This window comes from Rhinoderma darwinii, chromosome 2, assembly GCF_050947455.1.
Source record: "Rhinoderma darwinii isolate aRhiDar2 chromosome 2, aRhiDar2.hap1, whole genome shotgun sequence".
Taxonomy (NCBI): Eukaryota; Metazoa; Chordata; class Amphibia; order Anura; family Rhinodermatidae; genus Rhinoderma; species Rhinoderma darwinii.
The window spans coordinates 377,414,542-377,435,842 of NC_134688.1; positions in this window are offsets into that span (position 1 = coordinate 377,414,542).

The following is a 21,301-nucleotide window of genomic DNA, read 5'->3' on the forward strand; positions in this document are numbered from 1 at the left end:
TCCGCCATGAGTCCGCAACCAGTCCGCCACTGGTCCGCAACAGACAGAGCATGCTGCGGACACCAAATTCCGCTCCACAGCCTATGCTCCGCAGCGTAATTTGACGCATCGTCTAAACGAACACTTCTACATAGAAGTGGAAGTCAATGGAGAAACGGCTCCGCTGCGGATTAACGCTGCGGAGTGTCCGCAGCGGAATTCAAGTGAAATTCCGCCACGTGTGAACCCAGCCTTACTGACAATCCGCTACAAGTATACAGTTTTAGTAGGTATACCATATTGGTACTGAGTAACATAGCTCCTTTTATTATTATGACAATTAACTAGTAAAAACAAAGGTTATGTCAAAATATCAAAAATGTTCTCCTGGGAGATGTCACCACTGCTAACAGGTCTTGGATTACCAGCCTTGAGTTAAAGCTATTCACTGGCTCCCTCTTCAGGTAAGTGTATATAATGACATGAGCTAGCATGTTGTGTCATTCTGTGTTACATTGAAAATTATTAAAAACAATAATAAAAATACAATCTGTACTATGAGACAAATAATAATTATTAATAATAATAATACCAATATAAGGCCTCATGCACACGACCGTAGTGGTGTGCACTGGCCGTGATTTGCAGCTCGGATGACTGCGGAGTGTACATTCATTTCAATGAGCCTGTACCGCAAAATGCGGCCGTAAAAAGACCGTGGAAGCCACAGTCGTGTGCATGGGCCCATAGAAATGAATGCGACCGCAATTCACCCGCAGATTGCGGCCACACGTTCGTGTGCGTGAGGCCTTAAAGAGGCTCTGTCACCACATTATAAGTGGCCTATATTGTACATGATGTGATCGGCGCTGTAATGTAGATTACAGCAGTGTTTTTTATTTAGAAAAACGATCATTTTTGGCGGAGTTATGACCTATATTAGCTTTATGCTAATGAGTTTCTCAATGGACAACTGGGCGTGTTTTACTATATGACCAAGTGGGCGTTGTGGAGAGAAGTGTATGACGCCCCACTCCTCAGGTTCCGAGAACCAGCGGGTGGGTATCATCATATCCCGACTCCAGGAAGGGCCCCAAGAGTGGGCCTTCTCCTTGGCTCCTGACGCCCCTGAACTTTCCTCTGTCGATCGTTTTTTCTCTGCCCTCGGACTCATTTACGACGAGACTGACAGGACTGCCTTAGCCGAGAGTCAGCTGGTGACCTTACGTCAGGGTAGGAGACCGGTTGAGGAATACTGTTCTGATTTTAGGAAGTGGTGCGTAGCTTCTCAGTGGAACGATCCGGCCCTAAGGTGCCAGTTTAGGTTAGGATTATCTGACGCCCTGAAGGATCTGCTGGTTAGCTACCCCTCGTCTGACTCCCTTGACCAGGTTATGGCCCTAGCAGTACGACTTGACCGACGTCTCAGGGAACGTCAGCTAGAACGCTTCAGTGTGCTCCCCTCTGACCTTTCTGCGATCCCCCCGAGGTCCCGTCTCCTCGCCCCTCCACGGAGGACTCGGAGGTACCTATGCAACTCGGGGCCTCCATGTCCCCTCGACAACGTAGGGAGTTTCGCAGAATGAATGGTCTCTGCTTCTATTGTGGGGACGACAAGCATCTACTGAACACCTGTCCCAGGCGCAAGAATAAGAAGCCGGAAAACTTCCGCGCCTAAGTGATCATCGGGGAGGTCACTTGGGCGCACAGGTATTTCCCGTTAATGTGAAACGCAATAAAATTTTGCTTCCCTTTCAGGTCTCGTTTGCTGGCCGGGCTGCCACGGGCAGTGCTTTCGTGGATTCAGGGTCATCTGCTAATATCATGTCTGCGGAATTTGCTATGTCTCTAAAGATGCCTTGTATTGATTTACCTTATCCTATCCCTGTAGTAGGAATCGACTCAACTCCCCTTGCTAATGGTTATTTTACTCAGCATACTCCTGTTTTTGAACTCCTTGTTGGCTCCATGCATTTGGAGCAGTGCTCTGTACTGGTGATGCAGGGATTATCGTCTGATCTGGTTTTAGGCCTTCCCTGGTTGCAGTTGCATAATCCCACGTTTGATTGGAATACTGGGGATCTCACCAAATGGGGTAATGAATGTCTTATGTCATGTCTTTCTGTTAACTCTATTTCTCCCCGGGAGGAGGTAAACACGCTTCCTGAGTTTGTTCAGGACTTCGCCGATGTGTTTTCTAAGGAGGCCTCCGAGGTGTTGCCCCCCCATAGAGATTACGATTGCGCTATCGATTTGGTGCCTGGTGCCAAGCTTCCTAAGGGTAGGATATTTAATCTTTCATGTCCTGAACGTGAAGCCATGAGGGTGTATATCCAAGAATGCCTGGCCAAGGGTTTCATTCGCCCCTCGACTTCTCCTGTAGGTGCTGGCTTCTTCTTCGTGGGGAAGAAGGATGGTGGTCTTAGGCCGTGCATTGATTATCGTAACCTGAATAAGGTCACCGTAAGGAACCAGTACCCACTTCCTTTGATTCCGGATCTTTTTAATCAGGTTCAGGGAGCCCAATGGTTTTCTAAGTTCGATCTACGGGGGGCATATAACCTTATCCGCATCAAAGAGGGGGATGAGTGGAAAACTGCGTTCAACACACCCGAGGGTCATTTCGAATACCTGGTCATGCCCTTTGGGTTGTGTAATGCCCCTGCTGTCTTCCAGAATTTTATTAATGAAATCCTGAGAGAGTACCTGGGTAATTTTCTTGTTGTGTACCTTGATGACATACTGGTGTTTTCCAAGGACTGGTCCTCCCACGTGGAGCATGTCAGGAAAGTGCTCCAGGTCCTTCGGGAGAATAATCTGTTTGCTAAGACTGAAAAATGTGTCTTTGGGGTACAGGAGATACCATTTTTAGGGCAAATCCTCACTCCTCATGAATTCCGCATGGACCCTGCCAAGGTTCAGGCTGTGGCGGAATGGGTCCAACCTGCCTCCCTTAAGGCGTTACAGTGTTTTTTAGGGTTCGCCAACTATTACAGGAGATTTATTGCCAACTTCTCGGTCATCGCTAAGCCTCTTACGGACCTTACCCGCAAGGGTGCTGATGTCCTCCATTGGCCCCCTGAGGCCGTCCAGGCCTTTGAGACCCTCAAGAAGTGCTTTATCTCGGCCCCCGTGCTGATTCAGCCCAACCAAGAGGAGCCATTTATTGTGGAGGTTGACGCTTCCGAGGTGGGAGTGGGGGCCGTCTTGTCCCAGGGTACCAGCTCCCTCACCCATCTCCGCCCCTGTGCTTACTTCTCTAGGAAGTTTTCGCCCACGGAGAGTAACTATGATATTGGCAACCGCGAACTTCTAGCCATTAAATGGGCTTTTGAGGAGTGGCGGCACTTCCTGGAGGGGGCCAGACACCAGGTAACGGTCCTTACGGATCACAAGAATCTGGTTTTCCTAGAATCGGCCCGGAGGCTTAATCCTAGACAAGCTCGGTGGGCACTATTCTTTACCAGATTTAATTTCTTGGTTACCTATAGGGCTGGGTCCAAGAATATTAAGGCTGATGCTCTGTCACGTAGTTTCATGGCCAATCCTCCTTCTGAGAAGGATCCTGCTTGTATTTTACCCCCTGGTATAATCGTCTCTGCCACGGATTCTGATTTAGCTTCTGATATCGCGGCTGATCAGGGTGCAGCTCCCGGGAACGTCCCTGGGGACAAACTGTTTGTTCCCCTGCAATACCGGCTGAGGGTACTCAGGGAAAACCATGACTCCGCTCTATCTGGTCATCCTGGCATCTTGGGCACCAAACACCTCATTACCAGAAACTATTGGTGGCCTGGGTTGCCTAAAGACGTTAGGGCTTACGTCGCCGCTTGTGAGGTTTGCGCTAGGTCCAAAACCCCTAGGTCCCGACCTGCGGGCCTACTACGTTCCTTGCCCATTCCCCAGAGACCTTGGACCCATATCTCCATGGATTTTATCACCGATTTGCCTCCATCTCAGGGCAAGTCGGTGGTGTGGGTGGTAGTCGACCGCTTCAGCAAGATGTGCCACTTTGTGCCCCTTAAGAAGCTACCTAACGCCAAGACGTTAGCTTCTTTGTTTGTGAAACACATCCTGCGTCTCCATGGGGCCCCAGTCAATATCGTTTCTGACAGAGGGGTACAATTTGTTTCCTTATTTTGGAGAGCTTTTTGTAAAAAGTTGGAGATTGATCTGTCCTTCTCCTCCGCCTTCCATCCCGAAACTAATGGCCAAACGGAAAGGACCAACCAATCCCTGGAACAATATTTAAGGTGTTTCATCTCTGACTGTCAATTCGATTGGGTCTCATTCCTTCCCCTTGCTGAATTTTCCTTGAATAACCGGGTCAGTAACTCGTCAGGGGTCTCCCCGTTTTTCTGTAATTTCGGGTTTAACCCAAGATTCTCCTCCGTCTCCCCTGGTTGTTCCAATAATCCTGAGGTAGAGGATGTTCATCGGGAACTGTGCACTGTCTGGGCCCAGGTTCAGAAGAACCTAGAGGCGTCCCAGAGCGCACAAAAGATTCAGGCGGATAGTAGACGTTCTGCTAACCCCCGGTTTGTCGTCGGGGATTTGGTCTGGTTGTCGTCCAGGAACTTGCGCCTTAAGGTCCCGTCCAGGAAGTTTGCTCCCCGATTTATTGGACCTTATAAGATCATTGAAGTCCTCAACCCTGTATCCTTCCGTCTGGAGCTCCCCCCATCATTTCGCATACATGACGTCTTCCATGCCTCCCTCCTTAAACGCTGCTCCCCGTCCTGGTCCCCCTCGAGGATACCTCCTGTTCCCGTTCTCACCCCTGAGGGGGTGGAATTCGAGGTGGCCAAGATTATGGACAGTAGGATGGTCCAGGGCTCCCTCCAGTACCTGGTCCATTGGAGAGGATACGGGCCGGAGGAGAGGACTTGGGTACCTGCCCGTGATGTTCACGCTGGGGTATTGATCAGGAGGTTCCACCTTCTCTTCCCCACTAAACCGGGTCCCCTTAGTAAGGGTCCGGTGGCCCCTCATAAAAGGGGGAGTACTGTTAGGGATCTGCCAGGTACTTCATCTAGGTATACTCCTGGGATTAATCAATCCACACCTGAGGCCAGACCTGTTCGACTGACACCATCTCCCACCAACCAGGGTGGCAGGCTCAGGAGTGGGAGAGCCTATCGCGGCCTGGTCTGTCGGAGTTAGCTCCGCCCCCTGTCCTTTATTACCTGCCCTGTTCTCTCCCTCAGTGCTTGTAATTCTTTTGGATTCCTGGCCCCACTGCTGCTTGCTCCAGCCTGCTTCTGCCGTGCTTCTGCCTTGCTGCAGTTCTGCTTGACCTGCTTTGCTTTGCCCCTGGCTTGCTTCTGTCTCCTTGCCCGCTTGGGTGTACTCACTTCGTCCTGGTCCTGACTGTCCGTTCGCCGCTCCGTTTCCTCGTGGCGTTCCGTGGCTACTGCCCCTTCCCTTGCATGTTCCCTGTTTGTTTTCCTGTGCACTTAGACAGCGTAGGGACCGCCGCCCAGTTGTACCTCGTCGCCTAGGGCGGGTCGTTGCAAGTAGGCAGGGACAGGGCGGTGGGTAGATTAGGGCTCACTTTCCCTTCACCTCCTTCCGGCCATTACATACCCTTAGCCGGTATTGCAGGGGAACAAACAGTTTGTCCCCAGGGACGTTCCCGGGAGCTGAACCCTGATCAGCCGCGATATCAGAAGCTAAATCAGAATCCGTGGCAGAAACGATTATACCAGGGGGTAAAATACAAGCAGGATCCTCCTCAGAAGGAGGATTGGCCATGAAACTACGTGACAGTGCATCAGCCTTAATATTCTTGGACCCAGCCCTATAGGTAACCAAGAAATTAAATCTGGTAAAGAATAGTGCCCACCGAGCTTGTCTAGGATTAAGCCTCCGGGCCGATTCTAGGAAAACCAGATTCTTGTGATCCGTAAGGACCGTTACCTGGTGTCTGGCCCCCTCCAGGAAGTGCCGCCACTCTTCAAAAGCCCATTTAATGGCTAGAAGTTCGCGGTTGCCAATGTCATAGTTACTCTCCGTGGGCGAAAACTTCCTAGAGAAGTAAGCACAGGGGCGGAGATGGGTGAGGGAGCTGGTACCCTGGGACAAGATGGCCCCCACTCCCACCTCGGATGCGTCAACCTCCACAATAAATGGCCCCTCTTGGTTGGGCTGAATCAGCACGGGGGCCGAGATAAAGCACTTCTTGAGGGTCTCAAAGGCCTGGACGGCCTCAGGGGGCCAATGGAGGACATCAGCACCCTTGCGAGTAAGGTCCGTAAGAGGCTTAGCAACGACCGAGAAGTTGGCAATAAATCTCCTGTAATAGTTGGCGAACCCTAAAAAACACTGTAACGCCTTAAAGGAACAGTGTCATCACAAATATTTTTTTTATATGTTAAAGATGTTAGTGCTTTAATAAAAACGTTTATATTCATTTGTGTGTTTGTGTTTTACTGTTTCTTATTTTTACACTTTTTCTTCCCTATGGGGGCTGCCATTTTTTGTTCCATTTGTGTGTGTGTCGATTAACGACACACACAGACATGGAATACGGCAGCCACAGTCCCATAAGGACTGCGAACGGCTCCCGTCCCATTGACTGCCGTGTACGGCGTCTGTGTGGGAACTGCGCATGCGCCGCTCCCACACAGTCCTATTCGAAATTGGCGCCGTCCGGCGCCATTTTCCTGTGGACCGGAAGTCGCGGCCGGACAGTAATATTACTACTTCCGGTCGCGGCTTCCGGACTTGTGCACATGGAACAGCGGCAGCAAACGGAGCGGACGGGCCGGAGGGAGCCGCGGCGGCAGGAGCAGGTAAGAGATTTCAATGTATGTTAGTGTTTGTGTGTGTTTACTACTGTATGTAAACCTACTACACTGTGGGTTACCTCAAAAAATGGCGACACACAGTGTAGGAGGTTAAACCTTTCAAACCCCTCGTTTATCCCGGCACTAGCCAGGATAAAGGAGGGGGGGATGCTGAGAGCTCACTAGAGCGAGGGCTTTTAACCCAATGTTGCAATGCTGCAATTTTGGGAACTAGCTCCATCTAGTGACCAAAAATGGGTAGTATTATAAATTAGAAAAAATTTATAATATTTCCTGACTCGCGAAAAAAATAAAAAAAATTTGAACAATGTTTAATCACCCACACACTAAATGTTTAATTTTTTAAAAAAAAACATGTTTTTCTGGCAACACATTCCCTTTAAGGGAGGCAGGTTGGACCCATTCCGCCACAGCCTGAACCTTGGCAGGGTCCATGCGGAATTCATGAGGAGTGAGGATTTGCCCTAAAAATGGTATCTCCTGTACCCCAAAGACACATTTTTCAGTCTTAGCAAACAGATTATTCACCCGAAGGACCTGGAGCACCTTCCTGACATGCTCCACGTGGGAGGACCAGTCCTTGGAAAACACCAGTATGTCATCAAGGTACACAACAAGAAAATTACCCAGGTAATCTCTCAGGATTTCATTAATAAAATTCTGGAAGACAGCAGGGGCATTACACAACCCAAAGGGCATGACCAGGTATTCGAAATGACCCTCGGGTGTGTTGAACGCAGTTTTCCACTCATCCCCCTCTTTGATGCGGATAAGGTTATATGCCCCCCGTAGATCGAACATAGAAAACCATTGGGCTCCCTGAACCTGATTAAAAAGATCCGGAATCAAAGGAAGTGGGTACTGGTTCCTTACGGTGACCTTATTCAGGTTACGATAATCAATGCACGGCCTAAGACCACCATCCTTCTTCCCCACGAAGAAGAAGCCAGCACCTACAGGAGAAGTCGAGGGGCGAATGAAACCCTTGGCCAGGCATTCTTGGATATACACCCTCATAGCTTCACGTTCAGGACATGAAAGATTAAATATCCTACCCTTAGGAAGCTTGGCACCAGGCACCAAATCGATGGCGCAATCGTAATCTCTATGGGGGGGCAACACCTCGGAGGCCTCCTTAGAAAACACATCGGCGAAGTCCTGAACAAACTCAGGAAGCGTGTTTACCTCCTCCCGGGGAGAAATAGAGTTAACAGAAAGACATGACATCAGACATTCACTACCCCATTTGGTGAGATCCCCAGTATTCCAAACAAACGTGGGATTATGCAGCTGCAACCAGGGAAGACCTAACACCAGATCGGACGATAATCCCTGCATCACCAGTACAGAGCACTGCTCCAAATGCATGGAGCCAACCAGGAGTTCAAAAACAGGAGTATGCTGAGTAAAATAACCATTAGCAAGAGGAGTGGAGTCGATACCCACTACCGGGACAGGATAAGGTAAATCAATAAAAGGCATTTTTAGAGACATAGCAAATTCCACAGACATGATATTAGCAGATGAGCCAGAATCCACGAAAGCACTGCCCGTGGCAGACCGGCCAGCAAACGAGACCTGAAAGGGAAGCAAAATTTTATTGCATTTCACATTAACGGGAAATACCTGTGCGCCCCCAAGTGACCTCCCCGATGATCACTTAGGCGCGGAAGTTTTCCGGCTTTTTATTCTTGCGCCTGGGACAGGTGTTCAGTAGATGCTTGTCGTCCCCACAGTAGAAGCAGAGACCATTCATTCTGCGAAACTCCCTACGTTGTCGAGGGGACATGGAGGCCCCGAGTTGCATAGGTACCTCCGAGTCCTCCGTGGAGGGGCGAGGAGACGGGACCTCGGGGGGATCGCAGAAAAGTCAGAGGGGAGCACATTGAAACGTTCAAGCTGACGTTCCCTGAGACGTCGGTCAAGTCGTACTGCTAGGGCCATAGCCTGGTCTAGGGAGTCAGAAGAGGGGTAGCTAACCAGCAGATCCTTCAGGGCGTCAGATAATCCTAACCTAAACTGGCACCTTAGGGCCGGATCGTTCCACCGAGAAGCTACGCACCACTTTCTAAAATCAGAACAGTATTCCTCAACCGGTCTCCTACCCTGACGTAAGGTCACCAGCTGACTCTCGGCTAAAGCAGTCCTGTCAGTCTCGTCGTAAATGAGTCCGAGGGCAGAGAAAAAACGATCAACAGAGGAAAGTTCAGGGGCGTCAGGAGCCAAGGAGAAGGCCCACTCTTGGGGCCCTTCCTGGAGTCGGGATATGATGATACCCACCCGCTGGTTCTCGGAACCTGAGGAGTGGGGTTTTAGGCGGAAATACAGTCTGCAACTCTCGCGGAAGGAGAGAAACGTCTTACGGTCCCCTGAGAACCGGTCAGGTAACTTGAGGTCGGGTTCTAGAGGTGAGGTGAGGGGTACTACTAAGGCAGCGTCACCCTGGTTGACCCTCTGGGCCAGGGCCTGGACCTGTAGGGAGAGGCCCTGCATCTGCTGGGTCAGGGTCTCAAGGGGGTCCATGATAGCGTCAGCGTAGGAGAAATGGTAGACTAGGTATGGGCTTGTAATTATGTAATGGCAGGAAGGAGGTGAAGGGAAAGTGAGCCCTAATCTACCCACCGCCCTGTCCCTGCCTACGTGCAACGACCCGCCCTAGGCGACGGGGTACAACTGGGCGGCGGTCCCTACGCTGTCTAAGTACACGGGAGAACAAACAGGGAACACGCAAGGGAAGGGGCAGTAGCCCACGGAACGCCGCGAGGAAACGGAGCGGTGAATGAGTAGTCAGGACCAGGATGAAGTGGAGTATACCAACGTGAGCACGGAGAAGGAAGCAAGCCAGGGGCAAAGTGAAGCAGGTTAAGCGGAACTGCAGCAAGGCAGAAGCACGGCAGAAGCAGGCTGGAGCAAGGCAGCAGTGGGGCCAGGAATCCAGAAGAATTACAAGCACTGAGGAAGAGAACACGGCAGGTAATAATGGACAGGGGGCGGAGCTAACTCCGACTGACCAGGCCGCGATAGGCTCTCCCACTCCTGAGCCTGCCACCCTGGTTGGTGGGAGCCGGTGTCAGTCTAAGAGGTCTGGCCTCAGGTGTGGATTGATTAATCCCAGGAGTATACCTAGACGTAGTACCTGGCAGATCCCTAACAAAAACGTAGGTTTAGCAAAGGAATAAAGGAGAAAAAGCACCACAACATTTGTAAAGCAATTTCTCCCAAGTAAAACAGTACCCCACGTGTGGTCATGATCAGCTGTTTGGACACACGGCAGGGCTTAGAAGGGAAAGAGCGCCATTTGGTTTTTGAAGCTCAAATTTAGCAAGAATGGTTTGCAGAGGCCATGTCGCATTTGCAAAGCCACTGAGGGGACAAAACAGTGGAAACCCCCCACAAGTGACACCATTTTGGAAACTACACTCCTTGAGGAAATTATCTAGGGCTAAAGTGAGGATTTTGACCCCACGAGTATTTTGCAGAAATTATTGGAATTAGGCCGTGAAAATTAAAATCCCAATTTTTTCAAAGAAAATGTAGGTTTAGCTAATTTTTTCTCATTTCCTCAAGGATTAAACATTTTTAAAGCAATTTCTCCCGAGTAAAACAATATCCCACATGTGGTCATAATCTTAGAAGGGAAAGAGTGCCATTGGGTTTTTGGAGCTCAAATTTAGCAGGAATAGTTTGCGGAGGCCTTGTCTCATTTGCAAAGCCCCTGAGTGACCAAAACCATGAAAACTGCCAAAAAGTGACTCAATTTAGGAAACAACATACCTTGAAGAATTCATCTAAGGGTTTAATGAGCATTTTGACCCCGCAGGTGTTTTATAGATTTTATTAGGATTGGGCAGTAAAAATAAGAAAAATCCTTTTTCTTCAATAAGATGTAGCTTTAGCTCAAAATTTTTCATTTTCTCAACAAATAAAGTAAAAGAAGAACCGCAACATGTGTAAAACAACTTCTCTAGAGTACGGAAATACCCCATATGTGGTCATAAACTGCTGTTTGGGGACAATGCAAGCATCAGAAGAGAAGGAGCACATTTAGCTTTTGGAGTACAGATTTTGCTGGATTGATTTCTGGGCACCATGTCGCTTTTGCAAAGCCCCTAAGGTACCACTACTGTGGAAACTACCCAAAAGTGACTCCATTCACGAAACAACACCACATGTAGAATTAATCTAGGGGTGTAGTGAGCATTTTTACTCCACAGGTGTTTCATAGAATTTATTAGAATTGGGCAATTAAAATAAAAATAATCCCTTTTCTTCAATAAGACGTATCTTTAGCTTAAAAAAATTAATTTTCTCAACAAATAAAGGAAAAAACAACCCCAATATTTGTAAAGCTATTTCTCCCAAGTACGGCAATACCCCATTTGTGGTCATAAACTGCTGTTTGGTCACACGTCGGGGCTCAGATGGGAAGGAGCGCCATTTGGCTTTTGGAGTGCAGATTTTGCTGGATTGGTTTCTGGGCGCTATGTCGCATTTACAAAGCTCCTGTGGGACCAAAACAGTGGAAACCCCCCAGAAGTGACCGCATTTTAGAAACTACACCCTTCAAGGTATTCACCTAGGGGTGTAGTGAACATGTTAACCCCGCAGGTGTTTCCAGAAATTAGTGTACACTCAATGTTGCAGTGAAATTGAGATTTTTTTCCATAGATATGAAAATATGTGGTGCCCAGCTTGTGCCACCATACAAAGACAACTCTCTAATTATTATGCTGTGATTCCCAGTTTTAGAAACACCCTACATGTCGCGCAATCTTTTGCCTGGACATTCGACCAGGCTCAGGAGTGAAAGAGTACCATGCGAAGTTGAGGCCTAATTTGCCGATTTACAAATTATTGGTTCACAATTGCAGAGGCTCGGATGGGAAATAATAAATGAAACCCCTGAGAAGTGACCTCATTTTGAAAACTGCACCCCTCAAGGCATTTATTAAGGGGTGTAGTGAGCATTTTCACCCCACAGGTCTTTTCCATAAATGATTGTGCTGCGGATGGTGCATAGTTACATAGTTACATAGTTAGTACGGCTGAAAAAAGACACATGTCCATCAAGTTCAACCAAGGGACGGGAAAAGGGAAGGAAAAAATTTCTACACATAGGAGCTAATACTTTTTTGTTCTAGGAAATTATCTAACTCTTTTTTAAAGCTATCTACTGTCCCTGCTGTGACCAGCTCCTGCGGTAGGTTATTCCATAGATTCACAGTTCTAACAGTAAAGAAGGCTTGTCGCCTCTGCAGGTTGAACCTTTTTTTCTCCAGACGGAGGGAGAGCCCCCTTGTTTTTTGAGGGAGTTTCACCATATTTTTTGTATGTGCCATTAATATATTTATATAAATTAATCATGTCCCCCCTTAGACGTCTTTTTTCAAGGCTAAATAGGTTTAAAGAGGCTCTGTCACCAGATTTTGCAACCCCTATCTGCTATTGCAGCAGATAGGCGCTGCAATGTAGATTACAGTAACGTTTTTATTTTTAAAAAACGAGCATTTTTGGCGAAGTTATGACCATTTTTGTATTTATGCAAATGAGGCTTGCAAAAGTCCAAGTGGGCGTGTTTAAAGTAAAAGTCCAACTGGGCGTGTATTATGTGTGTACATCGGGGCGTTTTTACTACTTTTACTAGCTGGGCGTTCTGACGAGAAGTATCATCCACTTTTCTTCAGAACGCCCAGCTTCTGGCAGTGCAGACACACAGCGTGTTCTCGAGAGATCACGCTGTGACGTCACTCACTTCCTGCCCCAGGTCCTGCATCGTGTCGGCCACATCGGCACCAGAGGCTACAGTTGATTCTGCAGCAGCATCAGCGTTTGCAGGTAAGTAGCTACATCGACTTACCTGCAAACGCCGATGCTGCTGCAGAATCAACTGTAGCCTCTGGTGCCGATGTGTCCTCGCTCGTCCGACACGATGCAGGACCTGTGAGTGACGACACAGCGTGATCTCTCGAGAACACGCTGTCTGCACTGCCAGAAGCTGGGCGTTCTGAAGAGAAGTGGATGATACTTCTCGTCAGAACGCCCAGCTAGTAAAAGTAGTAAAAACGCCCCGATGTACGCACATAATACACGCCCAGTTGGACTTTTACTTTAAACACGCCCACTTGGACTTTTGCAAGCCTCATTTGCATAAATACAAAAATGGTCATAACTTGGCCAAAAATGCTTGTTTTTTAAAAATAAAAACGTTACTGTAATCTACATTGCAGCGCCTATCTGCTGCAATAGCAGATAGGGGTTGCAAAATCTGGTGACAGAGCCTCTTTAATTATTTTAATCTTTCCTCATAACTTAGATTCTCCATGCCCCTAATTAACTTCGTTGCTCTTCTTTGTATTTTTTCCAACTCCAGGGCATCCTTTCTATGAACTGGAGCCCAGAACTGAACTGCATATTCTAGATGAGGTCTCACTAATGCTTTGTAAAGTGGTAATATTACATCCCTGTCCCGCGAGTCCATGCCTCTTTTAATACACGACAATATCCTGCTGGCCTTTGAAGCAGCTGATTGACACTGCATGCTGTTGTTTAGTTTATGATTTACAAGTACACCCAGATCCTTCTCAACAAGTGAGTCCGCCAGTGTAGCTCCCACTAGGACATATGATGCATGTAGGTTGTTGGTACCCAGATGCATAACTTTACATTTATCTACATTAAACTTAATTTGCCAACTGGATGCCCAAACACTTAGTTTGTTTAAATCTGCTTGCAATTCACGAACATCTTCCATAGACTGAACTATATTACATAGCTTGGTGTCATCTGCAAAAATAGAAATAGTGCTATTAATCCCATCCTCTATATCATTAATAAATAAGTTGAATAATAGTGGTCCCAGCACTGAACCCTGGGGTACACCACTTATTACCGGGGACCATTCAGAGTAGGAATCATTGACCACAACTCTCTGGATACGGTCCTTGAGCCAATTCTCAATCCAATTACAAACTATATTTTCTAAACCTATAGTCCTTAATTTACCCTTTAGGCGTCTATGGGGGACAGTGTCAAATGCCTTTGCAAAGTCCAAAAAACACTATATCCACAGCGGCCCCTCTGTCTAGGCTTCTGCTCACCTCTTCATAAAAACAGATTAGGTTAGTTTGACAACTTCTTTCCTTAGTAAAACCGTGCTGCCTGTCACTTATAATCCTGTATATAGTCCCGCAATAGGCCCTCAAACATTTTCCACCCACAATGGATGTTAAGCTAACTGGTCTATAATTACCCGGTGAAGACCTAGAGCCCTTTCTGAAAATAGGCACCACATTTGCCCTGCGCCAGTCCCTTGGCACTATTCCAGTCACTAGAGATTCTCTGAATATTATGAAAAAGGGGACAGAAATAACTGAACTAAGCTCTTTAAGAATTCTAGGGTGTAACCCATCTGGTCCCGGGGCCTTGTGGACATTTATTTTATTTAATTTAGCTTGGACCATATCTACATTCATCCAATTCAGTATATCAACTGATATATTAACAGCACTGGCACCGGCTACATCAGCTGCTCTTTCTTCAGTTGTATATACAGAGCTAAAGAACCCATTTAGTAACTCTGCCTTCTCTTGATCCCATGTGACCAACTCCCCATTACCACTATCTAGGGGTCCTACATGTTCAGACCTTGGCTTTTTTGCATTTATATACTTGAAGAATTTTTGGGGATTTGTTTTACTAGCACCTGCCTTTCATTTTGTATTTTTGCAAATTTTATTACATTTTTACAGATTTTATTAAGCTCTTTATATTTTACAAAGGCTGCAGATGTACCCTCAGATTTGTATTTTTTAAACGCCCTTTTTTTGTCATGTATTGGCCCTTTCACAGAAGGTGTAAGCCATGTGGGGTTTAATTTTAGTCGTTTATACTTGTTACCTATAGGAATACATTTTGCACTATAATTACCCAAAGTAGATTTGAAAATCTCCCATTTATCATTTGTCCCATTATTTGACATTAGTTCTTCCCAGTCTATATCCTGAATTGCAGCCCTCATCCTGGGGAAATTGGCTTTCTTAAAATTAAATGTTTTTGCCCTCCCAGCCTGCGTTTGTTTTTTACAGTATAGGTAAAATGGAACTATATTGTGATCACTGTTACCAAGGTTTTAACGAACATTGACATTCCCAACAAGATCTGCATTATTAGAAATTACCAGATCCAACAGAGCTTCACCTCTAGTCGGGTCTTCCACAAACTGGCCCATAAAATTTTCCTGCAACAGGTTGAGGAAATTTCTCCCCTTTGCAGTTGAAGCTGAACCATGACACCAATTAACATCCCGGAAATTAAAATCTCCCATTATCACTACAGTACCCGCCTGTGCAGCCCGCTCCATCTGTTTATATAGCTGACCTTCCATCTCCTCAGTTATATTGGGGGGTCTATAGATTACACCAAAAGTAATTTTTTCAGTGTTTACCTCCCTTTCTAGTTCCACCCACAAGGTTTCAACCTCCTCACAGTATTCACCCACTATTGTCTCTTTCACACTCGCCTTCATATCACTTCTCACATACAGACATACACCACCGCCTTTACTATTTGTTCTGTCTTTCCGAAACAGTGTAAAACCCTGTAGATTTACATTTACAGCCCAGTCATGTGAAGAGTCCAGCCATGTTTCAGCAACAACAACTATATCTATATTTTCTTCCAGTACCAAAGTAAAAATTAAAATGTTTCCCTAGATATGCCATTTCAGTGACAAATATGTTATGCCCAGTTTATGCCACTGGAGACACACACCCCAAAAATGTAAATTAAACAGCTGTTTGGGCACATTGTAGGACTTAGAAGATAGGGAGCGCCATTTGGCTTTCAGAGCGTGGATTTGCTTGGTAGTAGTTTTGTTTGGAGTTTTACTGGTATTTTAGTTTATAATGTGGTGGTACATGTAAGCTGAGCAGAGTACATCAGCGGCATAGTCAGGTGGTATAATAATGGGGTAAAATAATCCATAGATTTGTGTAAGGCCTAATTCACACGATCGTATTTCACGTCCATGTTACGCGCGTGAAAATAACGCACGTCACACGGACCTATGCAAGTCAATGGGGCCATTCAGACATTCAGTGTTTTTAACGCAGCGTGTGTCCGCTGTGTGAAACTCACTGCATGTCCTATACTTGTGCATTTTTTGCACATCACGCACTCATTGAAGTCAATGGGTGTGTTTAAAATCACGGACAGCACATGGACCTTCATCCGTGTGCTGTGTGTGATTCATGCAACAGTTGCTAAAGAAATGATGAGAAAAAGAAAACCACCTCCTTCAGTTTATTTTGCTGACATAAAAAACGCATGACATATGGATGACATACGCGCATATAAAACGCTGACAAGCACCATACACTGATGTCACACGGAACTGCAATGCAGGAAAAACGCTGCCTTTTTTACGGACACGTTCGTGTGAATAAGGCCTTACGCTGTGAAGCAATCCTTTCTGCACAGGCCAGTGTCGCACTGATAAATTGTGTCCTTTCTTATCTCCCATTTAGTCCACACTCCACACCTTTGCAGTTTGGGGAATTTTGTTGGGAAAGTGTTGTCCTGCCTTTGTGGCAGCTCTGAACGAGAATGATCTAGGGCTGAGATTTACGAGTGAGATTAGTGATCTAGCACTATCATTCCTAGATCTTAAAGGCATGGTGTTGCCAGAAAAACATGTTTTTTTTTTTTTAATTAAACATTTAGTGTGTGGGTGATTAAACATTGTTCAAATTTTTTTTATTTTTTTCACGAGTCAGGAAATATTATAAATTATTTCTAATTTATAATACTACCCATTTTTGGTCACTAGATGGAGCTATTTCCCAAAATTGCAGCATTGCAACATTGGGTAAAAAGCTCTCGCTCTAGTGAGCTCTCAGCATCCCCCCCTCCTTTATCCTGGCTAGTGCCGGGATAAACGAGGGGTTTGAACGGTGTAACCTCCTACACTGTGTGTCGCCATTTTTTGAGCTAACACACAGCGTAGTAGGTTTACATACAGTAGTAAACACACACAAACACTAACATACATTGAAATCTCTTACCTGCTCCTGCCGCCGCGGCTCCCTCCGGCCCGTCCGCTCCGTTTGCTGCCGCTGTTCCATGTGCACAAGTCCGGAAGCCGCGACCGGAAGTAGTAATATTACTGTCCGGCCGCGACTTCCGGTCCACAGGAAAATGGCGCCGGACGGCGCCAATTTCGAATAGGACTGTGTGGGAGCGGCGCATGCGCAGTTCCCACACAGACGCCGTACACGGCAGTCAATGGGACGGGAGCCGTTCGCAGTCCCTATGGGACTGTGGCTGCCGTATTCCATGTCTGTGTGTGTCGTTAATCGACACACACAGAAATGGAACAAAAAATGGCAGCCCCCATAGGGAAGAAAAAGTGTAAAAATAAGAAAAAGTAAAACACAAACACACAAATGAATATAAACATTTTTATTAAAGCACTAACATCTTTAACATATAAAAAAATTATTTGTGATGACACTGTTCCTTTAAGATCACCAAAACCAAGGAAGGTACAATTCGAACTAAAGTGTACCGCAAAGAGACAGCAACAAACAGCTTTTTACAATGGGACAGCTGTCATCTCTATCCCCTAAAACGAGACATCCCCAGGGCCAGTTCATGAGGATACGCCAGAATTACAGCTCTTTAGATGATTTTGAGCTACAGTCACAAGACCTTGCTACTAGATTGAAGGAGAGGGGGTTTCCCAAAGAGGTAATCAAAAAGGCTTATGAGGTGGCAAGAGATTCTGACAGAACGAGTCTCTTAGTTCCAAGAAAAAGAAAAGATGAAAAAATCAAAAGACTTATAGGCACTTTTGACTCCAAGCAATCAGAAATTATGAAAATACTAAAAAGATACTGGCATATTCTCAGTGCGGATATGGACTTGGCGGATCAGATCACTCATCAGCCATCAGTCACGTTCCGAAGGGGTAAGAATATCAGGGACAGAGTGATGCATAGTTGCTTTGATTCTATACCACAAAAAGGAACATGGCTAGATAGGAAGATTCCAGGTGCATACAAATGTGGCAGTTGTAGAGCTTGCAACTTTATCCAGAATGGGAGGAAATTCAAAAGTGCCACTACCGAAATCGAGTATGATATACGAGATTTTGTGAATTGCAAAACAACAGGGGTGGTTTATCTTATTACATGTCCATGCCCACTGAATTATGTGGGTAAAACTATTTGGCAATTCCGACGCCGAATTAAAGAACATGTAGGAGATGTGACAAATGTCAGAGGTACTCCCATATCTAAGCACATACATGAAAAACATCATGGAAGAGCAGAATGTTTAAGATTCCAGTTGATTGAACAGGTCCATCCTCCGAAACGGGTAGGGGACTGGGACAATCTAATCCTGAGAAAAGAGGCCCAGTGGATCTATAGATTTTCATGTATACAGCCAGAAGGCTTAAATGAGCAGACAAACTATACCTGCTTTATTTGAACATGTATTAATCTAGAGTCATCTATTACGGTCATATAAGCGGACTTTGTACTTGCTTTATTTAAATATACAGTCATCTATTAATTAATTTTTAAGTCTCAAATATTGGTATAGTTGTCCTTCAATATAGACAAAATGTACTATTGTATAAAACACTATTATTGCCTACTCATCCACACCTAGTGTGTGACCAGAGGGTTGTTAGATTAGGGTTGCCAGATTGCAGTGTTGAGCTGGACAGCAATCTTTGTTCTCACGTTAATATTTTGCTCCACCCCCTAGATGGGAGGGCTAGAGGCAGTAATGAGATCCACTCTGCTGCCTCTCTCTGCGGCTGCGCGTTTGGCATGACGATGGTGGTGGGTTTCCGGGTACGTCAAATGACGCGCCGGGAGTCACATGACCATACGTCACGGATGACATGGGTGACTTTGATTGGCCGTTTTCGAGGCTTAGCCTCAGCCCAAGGGGAGGAGTATTAATTATATAAACTCGGAGTCCTGAGTGACGCGTGACGCTGATATCAATGCGAGCACGCTTCCGTGTGTGTAACAGAATATCTGTTACAGATCTATATCACTGGCGCAAAAGCCAGTCTGACAAAAGTACAGACCCCTGATGAAATTATATATAGAAACGCGTAGGGTCAGATGAGAGAGGGGTCTTAGCGTAGGCGACAGCGCTATCGTTGGGCAACCCCAGCACTGGGGTACATAGGAGCGGTAACTGCAGGCTCTGGTGTGGTGTAGGGTCCCATTCGCTGATACACCAATGTTTAAACGCTGTTTGATCCCATATATTCAAGCATACTCAATTATAGGAGGGTTCGCAAATGAACCAGCAATTGCAGTATATATTTAATACATTTTTAAATAAGCACGGTGGGCTCTTCTCACAGTGGTGATTGTACCCCTGTTTTTAGAGAGTTATTTAATAAAAATTACAAGTTTTACTCATTAGTTACTTCAGTGATTTGAAAGTATTGTCCTGGTATAATACGGGCACTCTTCCTGGTTCCCTAATTTTAGGGCCTTGATAAATCGCCTTTTGAAACAGTAGAAACATACCTCCCAACCGTCCCGGACCCGGCGGGACAGTCCCGGTTTCTCACCGCTGTCCCACCATCCCGGGCGGTCTGCAAAATGTCCCGCTGGGCGCTGCAGCTGTATCAAAACAGCTGATCGCTGCAACGATTAAAAGAAGGCAGGAGTCTTGCGGCGGTGTTCTCACTGGGATCGATGCCGGCACGGGAGTGGACCAGTCCAGTCACCTGACCTGTCATCTGACCTCACCGGTGAGAACTCCGCCGCAAGACTCCTGCCTTCTTATGACGGTGAGTGAAAGCAGAGCGGAGAGTGGCAGCAGTAGGGCCGGCTACCTTTTATAAGGGGGTTGTGTTGCGCTACCTACAGGGAGCTATCTACAGGGGGGCTGTGTCTGGCGCTATGTACAGGGGGGCTGTGTGGACGAATCTACAGGGAGGCTGTATCTGGAGCTATCTAGAGGGGGGCTGTGTGTGGCGCTATCTTCAGGGGGCTGTGTGTGGAGCTATCTACAGGGGGCTGTGTCTGGCGCTATCTACAGGGGGGCTGTGTGTGTGAAGCTATCTACAGGGGGCTGTGTGTGGAGCTATCTACAGTTGGGTGGTGTGTGGCACTATCTACAGGGGGGGCTGTGTGTGGAGCTATCTACAGGGGGCTGTGTCTGGCACTATGTACAGGGGGGCTGTGTCTGGCGCTATGTACAGGGGGCTGTGTGTGGAGCAATCTACAGGGGGGCTATGTGTGGAGCTATCTACAGGGTGGCTGTATCTGGAGCTATCTACAGGGGGCTGTGTCTAGCGCTATGTACAGGGGGGCTGTGTGTGTAGCAATCTACAGGGGGGGCTGTGTGTGGAGCTATCTACAGGGGGGCTGTGTCTAGAGCTATCCACAGGGGGGCTGTGTGTGGAGCAATCTACAGGGGGGCTCTGGTGGATGATTTTTCCATTGAGCGGTAGCAGAGTTATACAACTGGAAAAAAATCCCCATCATGTAACTCTGCTACCTGTCAATTGAAAAGTCATCAACCACAGGGTCTCCCTCTTGACTTTCATTGATCTCAGCCTTTTGGTTTGTCCTGCAGCTGCTGCCATGATGAGCAAATGTTATACCCAAGATAGGAAAAGTAACATAAAGACGATATAACCGGATCCATAATATCTGTGATATCCAGACAGTCTAGAGATCCGCAGTGAGAATGTGCGCTTGTTATTTGCAGAAGAATCTGGCCGTGATTTGATGTGTTGATGCGGGATATTGGGCGTGGTTAGGGGTGTGGCTTAAAATGTTCCCCTTTTCCGAATTCAAAAGTTGGGAGGTATGGTAGAAATGTTCCCATCGGGCCTGCACAACTGCATATTTTTTTTCCTGACTTTTTGGAGCCTTAATTAATTTATTTTTTCATAGATGTAGTGGTATGAGGGCTGTTTTTTTTGCGGGACGAGCTGTAGTTATTATTGGTACCATTTTTCTTACATGCGACTTTTTGATCACTTTTTATACCAATTTTTGTAGGGCAAAGTGACCAAAAAAAAGAAATTCTGGCATTGTTCTTTACGGTTTTTTTACGCCGTTCACCGCGTGGAATAAATAACATAATATTTTTATAGTTGAGGCTGTTACAGACGCGGCGATACCAAATATGTATGGTTTATTTCTTTTTTCAATAACAAAGAACTTGATAAAGTAAACTTGAAACTTATATTATATTTTTTACAATTTGTTTTTCACGTTTTTACACTTTTTTTTACACTTTTATTTAGTCCATCTAGGGGACTTGAAGGTCCAACTGTCAGATTATTTTTCTAATACATTGCACTACCTATATAGTGCAATGTTTTAGATCTGTCAGTCATTCACTGACAGCAAGCCGATTAGGTGTCGCCTCCAGGCATGGCCTAATCGGCTTACATAATGGCAGAGCAGGAGGCCATTGTTAGGCCTCCTGTTGCCATAGCAGCAGTCGGCAGCCGTTCTATAGCA